The following is a 12,056-nucleotide window of genomic DNA, read 5'->3' on the forward strand; positions in this document are numbered from 1 at the left end:
GACTCTAAGTGATTTTTAAATGAAAAACAACATTAGATGTCATTATATAGAGGATGTGTTACCTGAGAGTGATCTCACAATGTCTGTAATAGCAGCTCAGATTCTAAACCATGACACAACCACACATCCTGCACTCCTGTTTCATATGTAAGGAATAATTGACGACGGGCCATTGAATTATAAGAAAATAATGCACACCCAAGGTGCATCATTTTCTTATAATTCAACACTGCAAGAAATGATTTTCAAGAAAATAAATCTTAGTATTTTTGTGTTGTTTTCAGTAAAAATATCTAAAAATTCCTAAATTAAGATGTTTTATCTTGATGAGCAAAACAACCTAAGAAAATAAGTATAGTTTTTAGACCAAAACTATTACATTTAAGTGATTTTGTGCATAAAACAAGCAAAAAAATCTGCCAATGGGGTAAGCAAATTTTTCTTGAATTTTTCTTGAAATTACTTGAATTTTTTGCCTGCCCCATTGGCAGATTATTTTTTTTTTGCTTGTTTTATGCACAAAATCACTTACATTTTTGGTCTAAAAAATAGACTTATTTTCTTGGGTCGTTTCGCTCATCAAGAAAATGCAAATGTATTTTTCACTATTATATTTATTAGTGACAATTATGTTTTTTGCTAAAATTGTATAGGTTTATTGGACGTGATACCATGGTATTATGTCCTTTAAATACAGTATAAACAATACCATAGTAACTAATGAAATACTTCAGAGTGTCATATACAGTAATCTTTAAGTACCACGGTATGAGTGTGCTGTAGTACTGTCTACTACTGTAACTTTTTTGTTCAGTCATTTGAGTCTCAGGAGTTCAATAATTGTTTTTATTGGTTATTAAAAGTTAATATTGATTTGTTGAATATCCCACATGGAGTTTAACTTTCTGACAGAATCTCACTCACTGACAACAAACCAAATCCAGGGAAAATCTCACTGTTATGAGCAGTGTTAGGGGGATTTTTTGGGGTTTCAACGGAAAATACACCAAATACACCTCAATACACATGAAATATACAGTATTTCATTCTGTTACTAAACTAAATACTTAACCTACATACTTTACTGCATTATACTGTATACTTCATGTAGTATATGATGAAGGAAAGAGGTGTACACTATAGACTGTAAGACTGATGGAGGAGGTGTATTATTTTATTTTGAGGTGTTTACGACAGTATATGATGCAGGAGGTGTACACTATAGACCGTAAGAGACTGATGGAGGAGGTGTGATGTTTTATTTTGAGGTGTTTACTACAGTATATGATGAAGGAGGTGTACACTATAGACCGTAAGAGACTGATGGAGGAGGTGTATTATTTTATTTTGAGGTGTTTACGACAGTATATGATGAAGGAGGTGTACACTATAGACTGTAAGACTGATGGAGGAGGTGTGTTGTTTTATTTTGAGGTGTTTACTACAGTATATGATGAAGGAGGTGTACACTATAGACCGTAAGACTGATGGAGGAGGTGTATTATTTTATTTTGAGGTGTTTACTACAGTATATGATGAAGGAGGTGTACACTATAGACTGTAAGACTGATGGAGGAGGTGTGTTGTTTTATTTTGAGGTGTTTACTACAGTATATGATGAAGGAGGTGTACACTATAGACCGTAAGACTGATGGAGGAGGTGTATTATTTTATTTTGAGGTGTTTACGACAGTATATGATGAAGGAGGTGTACACTATAGACTGTAAGACTGATGGAGGAGGTGTGTTGTTTTATTTTGAGGTGTTTACTACAGTATATGATGAAGGAGGTGTACACTATAGACCGTAAGACTGATGGAGGAGGTGTATTATTTTATTTTGAGGTGTTTACTACAGTATATGATGAAGGAGGTGTACACTATAGACTGTAAGACTGATGGAGGAGGTGTATTATTTTATTTTGAGGTGTTTACGACAGTATATGATGAAGGAGGTGTACACTATAGACTGTAAGACTGATGGAGGAGGTGTGTTGTTTTATTTTGAGGTGTTTACTACAGTATATGATGAAGGAGGTGTACACTATAGACCGTAAGAGACTGATGGAGGAGGTGTGATGTTTTATTTTGAGGTGTTTACTACAGTATATGATGAAGGAGGTGTACACTATAGACTGTAAGACTGATGGAGGAGGTGTATTATTTTATTTTGAGGTGTTTACGACAGTATATGATGAAGGAGGTGTACACTATAGACTGTAAGACTGATGGAGGAGGTGTGTTGTTTTATTTTGAGGTGTTTACTACAGTATATGATGAAGGAGGTGTACACTATAGACCGTAAGACTGATGGAGGAGGTGTATTATTTTATTTTGGTGTATTTCTGAGGTGTATTTCTGCCGTCAGTGATTGGAGCTTTACGCGCGCGCGCACACGCCGTCTCTCGCGCGCTCTCTCACAGTCACAGGCTGAGGGAAATCAAGGCAGCGTTTCTTCTTCTCGAGCAGCACTGAAGGAGTTCCGCGATCAAACTTTATCGATTAATTCATCGTTGGTTGTGTTTTCTTCAGCAGACCCGTGTGAATGAAGGTAAATGTGTGAAACACTGTGATTTACTACACACACAAATGCTTGATTTATCTCAATCCATGTTGTTGTTCACAGGATCGTAGGCTATTTGTAAGTTGCGTCGCTTTCTCGTTGTCATCTAACTTAAGTTACTGTAATGTGCTTCTGTGATCATAGTTAGATTATAACATCGTAACCTTACTACAACATACTACACAGTTAGTTTGTGATGTTTAAATAACAGTTACTTGATAAAGATCATAAAGTGATGTGGTTTACTTTTAAACTGTAAATAATCAATGTGTCACTAAACACTTAACTCGTTATTGTGTTTGGTTGATGTGTTAACATACAGATTAAATGATTTTAAAAGAAGTTTTACTTCGCAATAAAAGATGTTCTGTCAGATGTGATTTTTGGTGTTAATGAAGTCTTGTATTTGTGCAGATGTTGAGCTGCTGTGTGTTGACAAATCTGAGCATCACATTTCAATAAACACCCAAAAGGTAAGAATATCAAATTAAATATCATTTACATCAGTTTATTGATGCTTTTATTCATGAGTTTCCTCATCACTCTTTCTGTCTTTTTGAAGCTTGTTTTTAGATAAGTCTCTCTCCTCTATTAGTTTAAATAACAGATCATTTCCACTGAGCCTTGTGTCATTGGTTACAATATCAAACAGCTTAAAATGCTCAAACAGTATCTCCATATTATGACATTCTTTAGATTTTAAATCCTCGACCTCTGAATGGATTTCTTTAGCTGTCTCTGCAGATTGAGATGAGATGCAATGTGTGAGGAATTGATGACGTGCCATTGAATTATAGGAAAATAATGCAGACCCAAGTTGGTAATGTGGTACGACGCAAAGCGGAGTTACACCACGGGTGTGCATTATTTTCAGTTATACCACAGGGCTGTTGAGTGCTTTATTCTGATTGGTTAAGAAATGTTGCATGGATGTTGGTTATTCCTCTGTAAAACACACAACAAATGTCTTAAAATAACCATCAGAGGAAAGTTTGTGGTATAAGAGAAATAATTGATTCTGGTCCTCTGAATTATTAGAAAATAATGGCACACCTGCGGTATAACTCTGCTTCACGCCGTGCTGCATTACCACCTTGGGTCTGCATTATTTTCCAATACCGTATTTTTCGGTCTATAAGTCGCGTTTTCTTTTCATGACTTGGCTGGTGCTGCGTCTTATAGTCAGGTGCGCCTTGTAAGTCAGTATGAATTAATTTTGACATTTATGAGGCAAGAGACGACATTACCGTCTACAGACGTGAGAGTCCGCTATATGCTGCTTCTGTATTTATGTAATTCAATGGATTCAGTGATGTGGAATGACGAGTATGCAAACTTCACGCTAGTTGTCTTGTTCGGTTAATTTAGCCGATTCAACCTTCCAGGTAAGTTCTGTATGCTATGGTTTATCGTTTAAATAACTGATAATATTACTTTAACGTACAGACATCTATTCTGCCTGCTGTTCTGTCTGCTATTGTTTAGTTGAATAACTTGCCTTTCCAGATTAAATGTCTGTTCTTCCGCTTGAATTTTGTGAAATAATTTTTTTAATAAACGCGACGTATAGTCCACTGTGACTTATATATGTTATTTTGTCTTAATGACGCATTTTTGCATGATGCGGCTTATACTCCAGTGCAGCTTATAGTCCGGAAAGTACGGTAATTCAACAGCCCGTCGTCAATTATTCCTTTTATAATTCAAAGGACCGGAGTCAATTATTCCTCTTATACCACAGATACTACAGACTTTGCTCTGGTGGTTATTTTAAGACATTTGACAGGTTAGGTGTGTGTTTTACATAAAACAATTCTCAACCAATCATAATAACGAAATCAAAAGCCCTGTGGTATAAGTGATAAAAGTGATTCATCTTTCAATATGAATGTGTTTGTCAGTCCCTGTCTGTTTTGGTCCTCCATCATTAAAGTGTTTGTGAGTGTTTATGTGTTCATCACTTGAGAACAGAAGATCACGGCTTACTGAGCATTGTGTATTAGTATATACTGATGACTAGTAGTTGCTCATGACAGTGAACTAGCAGGCTATTGGCCATCAGTAGTTTTTCCACACACATGCATATTTTTGCATATTTAATTTCTGTGATACATCTGATGTCAAAGCGAATACATACAAGTTTAAAGCTAAACCCTGTGATCTTCATCCATGCAGCAGATATCAGATCTGTGTTAGCGTTTGTTATGAACACATCTCATCTTTCTTTGATTTTACAGTGAATGTGTCTTCTTAAATCTTCGCAGGCCTGTGTGTTGTGATTTAGCGCTGTGCCGTTGAGTATTGTGTGTCTGATAAATGGTTGGTTTGTGTTATTGAGTGACAGTGGCTACAGGAGTCATTTATACAGGACTGTAATGAGAGAATGCCATTACAGAGTCAATGTGTGTTTTGGGTGGGATCTTTAAAAGCCCGCGTGTGGGAAAGTGCTCATTGCTGTGTGTCTGTGTGGTCTGGGTTTGGCGGCTGTTGGGTTGTTTGAATTAAACCCAGTGGTCCGGCACTGTTTTACTGCTTATATTTCACTCCGGCAAAATAACTCGCCACAATACGGCTCTGTCGCGGATGTGCTGGAGGTCTTGCTTACATCACTCCAGCTTGACAGCTTTTGAGGGTCATGTGTAAAAACATCACAACATTAGCACTGATTTATAGGCTTAATTTCTGATGTCTATGTGTGACTGATAAAAGGCCGATATTTGTAATAATGTATAATATGCTGAATGTTTATTTTACAAAACATTTACCCAGGTATTGAGCTTCAACACGGCTGTTGCTTGGATCAGATTTAAAGGGGTCATAGCGTGAAAACCTTTGTTCAAGTTTAAGTGCTATAATTGCTTCTGTTTACCTAGATAATGTAAAAAAGATCAACCCAGTATTTGCCACTTTTGTGACGTAGGTAGCAAGTCTTAGTGCAGATTAAGGTCGGTATTATTGTAATATCTAACCCCGTCACAGTCACTGCCATTTAAGAGAGAGAGAATATTAATTGAGTTTCAATTTCAACAAACCACCATTATGGTGATCAGTGTTTGCATTATCAGCTTATTTGTATTTTAAAGGACACACGCAAAACCGGGACATTTTTGCTCACACCTACAAAGTGTTATAATATGACTCCTTTAAAGGGGGGGTTTAATGGTATTTCAAGCATTCTGACTTATTAACACAGTTATAGAGTTGTTTCCTCATGCTAAATGTAGGCAAAGTGTCAAAAATGCAGTTGGGCGTGTTTCAGAGTATTTCTGTGCCGAATGCACTTCGCCAGGGTTCGTACAAGTTTCGGCTAATTTTTTTCGATTACGGTTCTAACTGACGTTTCAGGGGTTTTCGATACGTATCACTTCTTTATATGGGCTTCCGCCGGAAAACTTCCCCTGAAAAACCCCGCCCAGCCGTCAGTCAGCGGGAGACGCTAGAGCTTGCTAACAGCTTATCACGCCACTCAGCTTTGTTTAATTTCAAAAGTCAACAATGGCACAACAAGAAGTGTGTTTTTGGATGTAAGGAGAAGACATCCAGCCTTATGGAAACAATGGATATAGTTTATTATCCGGATTAGCAGCGGAGTTTTGCGTGTGTGTGTTTGATGCGGTGGATTTTCATGACGAGTTACACGCGGTAAGTAAGACTTCTGTATTATGTTGGAAATAGGCGCGTGTATATTATATAAATGACACGAACATGTAGTGAATCATAAGTTAAAACAGTGTTGTATAGTGTTGCATGACTCGTACTCGCTCCTCCCGTGTTATAACTCCTCCTTCTTCATTTTTTCGTACGTTATCGGAAAGATTCGGTAAAGCTAATCTTTCTTTTATAAATCTGATTAAACTAAAGACTCTTCAGAGATATAAAGGATGTCATACTACTCCATAGGTACTCCAGATTAATATCAGAAATGCAGAAACAGCGTGTGTTACGTGAGCTTTAAGATCCAAATATTTCCTCTATCAGTCAAGCACTAGTTGAGACAATTGTTTGTTTTTAATTGTTGAAATATTTTTGATATAAACGCCTCTAGCATGAAGTTTTTTGCTGCTGTGTCTCTTCTTGTAGTTGTAAATGTTTCTGAACGGCTGGGAGGATCTCTCTCTCTCTCCACACACACACACACACACACACACACACACACACACACACACACACACACACACACACACACACACACACACACACACACACACACACACACACACACACACAGTTTCCATCAGGTGTGATGTTCATACTAACGCTGTTCAACACTGCGCCTTTGTGTCCGAGAAAAGTAAAAGAATCTGTTGTACCGCGTCTCTCCGCTCTGAATCTGCATAGCCCAGGGGCTTCTGGGAGAATTTAACAAGCGTCTGATGTTCATGCAGAACGTAGTCGTGTGAGATTTTTCACTGAGGTAAACGTGAAGTCTAGATTTGTAGAGGTCAAAGGTCAGATTCTGAATAATGAGCAGATATCGCGCATGCAGCGTGGCTCTGAGAACGACAGACGCTCGCACTGATGTAAGAATTCAGAGATGATCTTGTCGTTTGCAGATGTTTGTTGCAGCTATGTTTCTGTCTGCAGTTTGAGCGTATTAGCTGACCTTTGACCCCGCCTTCCGCTCTTTTAATTGCAGGAAGTGAGTGAGGCCAATGAGAGCAGAGGATTGTGGGTAAGCATTGATGAACACAGAGGTAGTTGTGTTGTTAAGGGGATTCTGTTGCTGATGGCCACAGGATTTTTAAGAAAACAATGTTTGGAAAATCAATATGGTGTTGAAAAAAGATATTTATCGGTGTGCACTGTGCAAGTATTTGTTCATATTGAAATTTGGCATTTAGACTGATTTTTTTCCTTTCAAGTGTTAGTAATAAATGTGATAATTTCTGTTAAAAATGTGAGTAATTCTTGTTCGGTCATCTGTGGTTGCCATAGTGTTGCTAAGTGTTTTTTTCTAAATCCATCCTCAGGTCTCTGTGATATTCAAGCTCTCTAGCTATGACACATGAGTGATTATATGGTTGCAGGTACAATTGGTATAACCAAAGATGTTATTTTTTCAGTTTTTTTTAACAATTTGGGTGTTTCAGGCCATAACAATCTAATAACAATAAAAAGTGCCATAGGCGAAAATCATGATTTCCTGTTGTCTGAATTAGTCAGCGTAAACCCTGTTAACGTCAAACCCTGTTACTGTCAAACCCTGTTACTGTCAAACCCTGTTACCGTTAGGGATGGGTACCGACCTCGGTACTTTTATAGGCACCGACCGAATTGCGTCGGTACTACCCAGTATCGATTCACATAAAATCAATCGGTGCTCAATTTCGGTACCTGAGAGAACATGTCAGCGCGCCGTATGAGTCTGGTACGTAGCGAAAGCGTGTGTGTGTGTGTGCGTGCGCGCGCGCGAGAGAGATCGTGTGGTAAGTGACACCCCTTTGCAACTTGCTTAATGCAGTTCTAAACGTAGGTTCGGGAGGAGCCTAAACATTCAGGCCTGTCAATCATCGTCATCATGGGCGTATATAAGGCAGCCTTCAGGCCTTCCTGTCCAGCTGCTTTCTTTTCCGACATCCCTCCTCCTCCCCATCTCCTCCTTCACTCTCTCCTTCTTCCTCTTTGCAGTTCCGTTGCAGGGGGGTTGAACTTGTGGCTCGAGCCCCAGCCTCAGGTTCGCTCTCTCTGAAGGTTCAGAGTAGGGATGTGCATTTATGTCATTTTTTCATTTCGATTAATCCATAGGTCTGAAGAACGAGTACTCGATTAACTGGGGGCGGGGCAATCAAAGGGGCGGGGCGTACACGTCATGGTGAAAATGAAAATATTTTCATTAAAACACTCAAATAAAACTTAATTTTGAAGAAACTTTGACAGAACAATGAACACATACTAGATTCCTAATTAATCAAATGTTTTTAACAGAAACCTCTAACAGAAAAGCTGCGTGATGAAGTGAAACTAAAGGGTTAATAAACACAAACCGAAGCCCTTTCTATTTGACGCACTCTGCATAATATTAAGCCTTTATACAACATAAATGTACAACGTGCATCTATCTGCATAAAATGCAAGACTTCAACTAAGGTTTCAACCAAGTTATCTAAAAAAAAAAGAAAGGAAAGTTTAACTCCCTTTGTGGATGTGCATCATAAACGGCGCACTTTTAAACACGTCCAGTCAAAGCTCAAGCTTCATAACATTATGCAGCTTTAAGTGTTTTGCTATCATTTTAGCGTTTAGCTGTGTCGTGTCGTCCTCTTACCTCAGTCAAGATGTAATGGTAATGCTCGTATGGCTCTCTGGTATCTCTTGACATTTGATGTTTAAATATGAGATGATAATCCATTGAACTTTTGACGGCGCTGTACATTTTGCACCTGACTGACTGTATTTCCGAAAATCACGACATCCTTTTAAACCATAGTGCCTCAGTGATGTGAGGTGTGACCGGCTTCGCGGGCTCGCGGGCTGCGCGGATCGGCGGGTTTCTGCGGTGCGGTCGCGCGGAATTATCTGTTTGTTTTTGAATCACGCATGGTAATGTTACTGATGTCATACGTCGGTCTGCGTAGCTTGACACGACGTCAAACACGCATCTCCAGACCCAGTCTTTACTACCATATGCGCTCGTAATGCTAACCAGACATCCAAATGCCGCCATATCCACAATAAATAAATTAATAAACCCACATGATCATCGTTTTCGTGATCGATCATCGATGCCACGTTCGAGTACTCGAGCAATCGAGTACTCGTGCCCATCCCTAGTTCAGAGCTCAGGTACAGAGCTCCCTTCGAGGACAGCAAGCCAAGTTTGTTTACCATTAATCATTAAGACCTGAATGCGCAGGCGAACTAGTGAAATGGCTAACAGAAAGCGATCTAACATGTGGTTAAATTTCACAAAGGATGATGCAGACAATGCTACTTGTAATATTTGTAACAGTAAGTGCAAGGCAAGCAGTGGTAATACATCCAACCTGAGGAAGCACTTATTTAAACACAGTGTGTATTTAAAAGCACAGCTTATTAAGCTTATATAAAAGCTTATTAAGATGCGTTTTCGTCGATCGGATCACTAGTGGACGAGAGAGACAAATTCTTTTTACACCTGGTATTTAGCAACAACAGTCCGTCTCTTTTGTCCACTTTCGATCGCTTCTGTCCTGATTACTTTGAGTGGTGGTCCGTGGAGACCGCGGGGAAGTCCCTTTGCTTTCGTTTTAACGCAAGCTGGAGTAATGACGGGTTTAAATGGACGCGAACTAATACTATGCTTGTGTTTTAAGTAAACATGCTGCACATTGTTTTGTACATGAATATGTTGGAGCTTTCTCAGATTTTTCAGCACAATTAATGAAATAAGATCACACAACTTTCACACGTTCGCGAAATGAAACTGCGGAGATCAGCCGCTTTTAGCTTTATCAATGAAAGCCTATGGACTGTGTGTTCACGCTAAAAGTCAGAAATGATGTAAAACTTTGTCCTCAGTACCTCAGATTAGATAAATAGGAGGAGAGAAGGCAGTCCGTGTGGCTGTTCGAACACATTTAACCACATGCGGATGATGCAGACCAAATGCCAATGCTGGCCAGATTGGCAAAAAAGTATCTCTGTGTCCAGTCCTCTTTTACATCCTCAGAGCGAGTGTTCTCTACTGCTGTCATGGCTTTTACCTGAGAACGTTAACATGCTGATTTTTCTAAAAATCAACTGCTAGTATTGTTTTCTACATAAAAGTTTACTTTTATGTTGCTTTTAGGACGTTTATGTTCATTGATCATTTGTCTTACTTATATATTTTATTTATTTATTTTATTTATATGTAAGCCATATGCCCTGGATGTTATAAGGATGTTTTTTTTTTTTAAAGATTGTGTGTATTATTAAACATTTCGAAATAAATAACAAAATGTTGAAAATGAGAGGTTTGTGCTTATTATGTCCACTGAAAGTCACTTAAGTCAGAGTAAAGGGCGATTTATAGTCGTGCGTAGGTCCTACGGCGTAGCTACGGCGTAGGCTATCCGTAGCCTGTGCATAGCTCTGCGTAGCTTGACGCGCACCTCACAAAATTTCTAACAGCGCGTCGGCTCTACGCGGACCGTAAGCGCTGTGATTGGTCCACCAGAACCCCTCCCGTCAGGTAAAAAAAACTGCGTCATAGGTATTTCCGTTTGAGACGGTGAAAACAAAGATGAGTCAAGTTGAGGAGTGATTTAACTCAAACTGAAACATAAGTTGCTGTTTATTTACTTACATCATTGCTGGTCTTCTCAAATTATACACAACAAGTTGCTATTTTTTCTTCGTTTGTGGGTTAACTTGCTTAGCTTCTTCTTCTGTGACGACTTCTGCTGCTACTGTGGATACACGCGTGATTACTGCCAACCAGCTGTTTCGCGGGTGTTTGCACGTCGACGCGGACGGCGACGCACAAGTATAAATGAAAACCGACGCGGAACCTACGCCGTCGCTGCTACGCCGTAGGACCTACGCACGACTATAAATCGCCCTTAAAGTACCGAAAAAGGTACCGCTGGGTACCGGTATCGAATTCCAGGTACCAGCATCGGAACCGGTACCGGTAAAAATGTGAAAGGTACCCAACCCTAGTTACCGTCAAACCCTGTTACTATCTTTGTTACCGTCAAACCCTGTTACCGTCAAACCCTGTTACTATCTTTGTTACCGTCAAACCCTGTTACCGTCAAACCCTGTTACTGTCTCTGTTACTTTCATACCTTGTTACCGTCAAACCCTGTTACCGTCAAACCCTGTTACCGTCAAACCCTGTTACCGTCAAACCCTGTTACCGTCAAACCCTGTTACCGTCAAACCCTGTTACCGTCAAAACCCTGTTACCGTCAAACCCTGTTACTGTCTCTGTTACTTTCATACCCTGTTACCGTCAAACCCTGTTACCGTCAAACCCTGTTACCGTCAAACCCTGTTACCGTCAAACCCTGTTACCGTCAAACCCTGTTACCGTCAAAACCCTGTTACCGTCAAACCCTGTTACTGTCTCTGTTACTTTCATACCCTGTTACCGTCAAACCCTGTTACCGTCAAACCCTGTTACCGTCAAAACCCTGTTACCGTCAAACCCTGTTACTGTCTCTGTTACTTTCATACCCTGTTACCGTCAAACCCTGTTACTGTCTCTGTTACTTTCATACCCTGTTACTGTCTCTGTTACTGTCTCTGTTACTGTCAAACCAATGCAATGACACATTTCTGAGGGAAGCAGATTTATATGTTTTTATTTCTTTTACAAACTTGAGAGTGAAGATTGAATCAGTTGTGATTGTTTTCTGTTTGAACACGCATACACACACACGCACACACACGCGCGCACACACACACACACACACACACACATACACACACACACACGATTTCCATCAGACGGAGCTTTGTATGGAAAAGAACTGCATGCATCATTGATGTGTCTGTGCTGTTTAGTTCACACAGATGATTTGAATTAT

General features: G+C 39.5%; 1 protein-coding gene across 2 annotated transcripts in view; it reads left to right on the forward strand.

The window, feature by feature from the left end:
• Nucleotides 1-2,400: 2,400 nt before the first annotated feature.
• The window catches only part of bmpr1bb (bone morphogenetic protein receptor, type IBb), a 64,314-nt gene continuing 54,658 nt past the window's right edge, over nt 2,401-12,056 (forward strand). For both annotated transcript variants that reach the window (XM_065264378.2, XM_065264389.2), the window contains exons 1-2: nt 2,401-2,550; nt 2,977-3,035. The gene's annotated coding sequence lies outside the window, so the exon portion shown is untranslated. The remainder of the gene's footprint in view (nt 2,551-2,976; nt 3,036-12,056) is intronic.

Source organism: Paramisgurnus dabryanus, chromosome 10 (assembly GCF_030506205.2).
Source record: "Paramisgurnus dabryanus chromosome 10, PD_genome_1.1, whole genome shotgun sequence".
NCBI lineage: Eukaryota > Metazoa > Chordata > Actinopteri > Cypriniformes > Cobitidae > Paramisgurnus > Paramisgurnus dabryanus.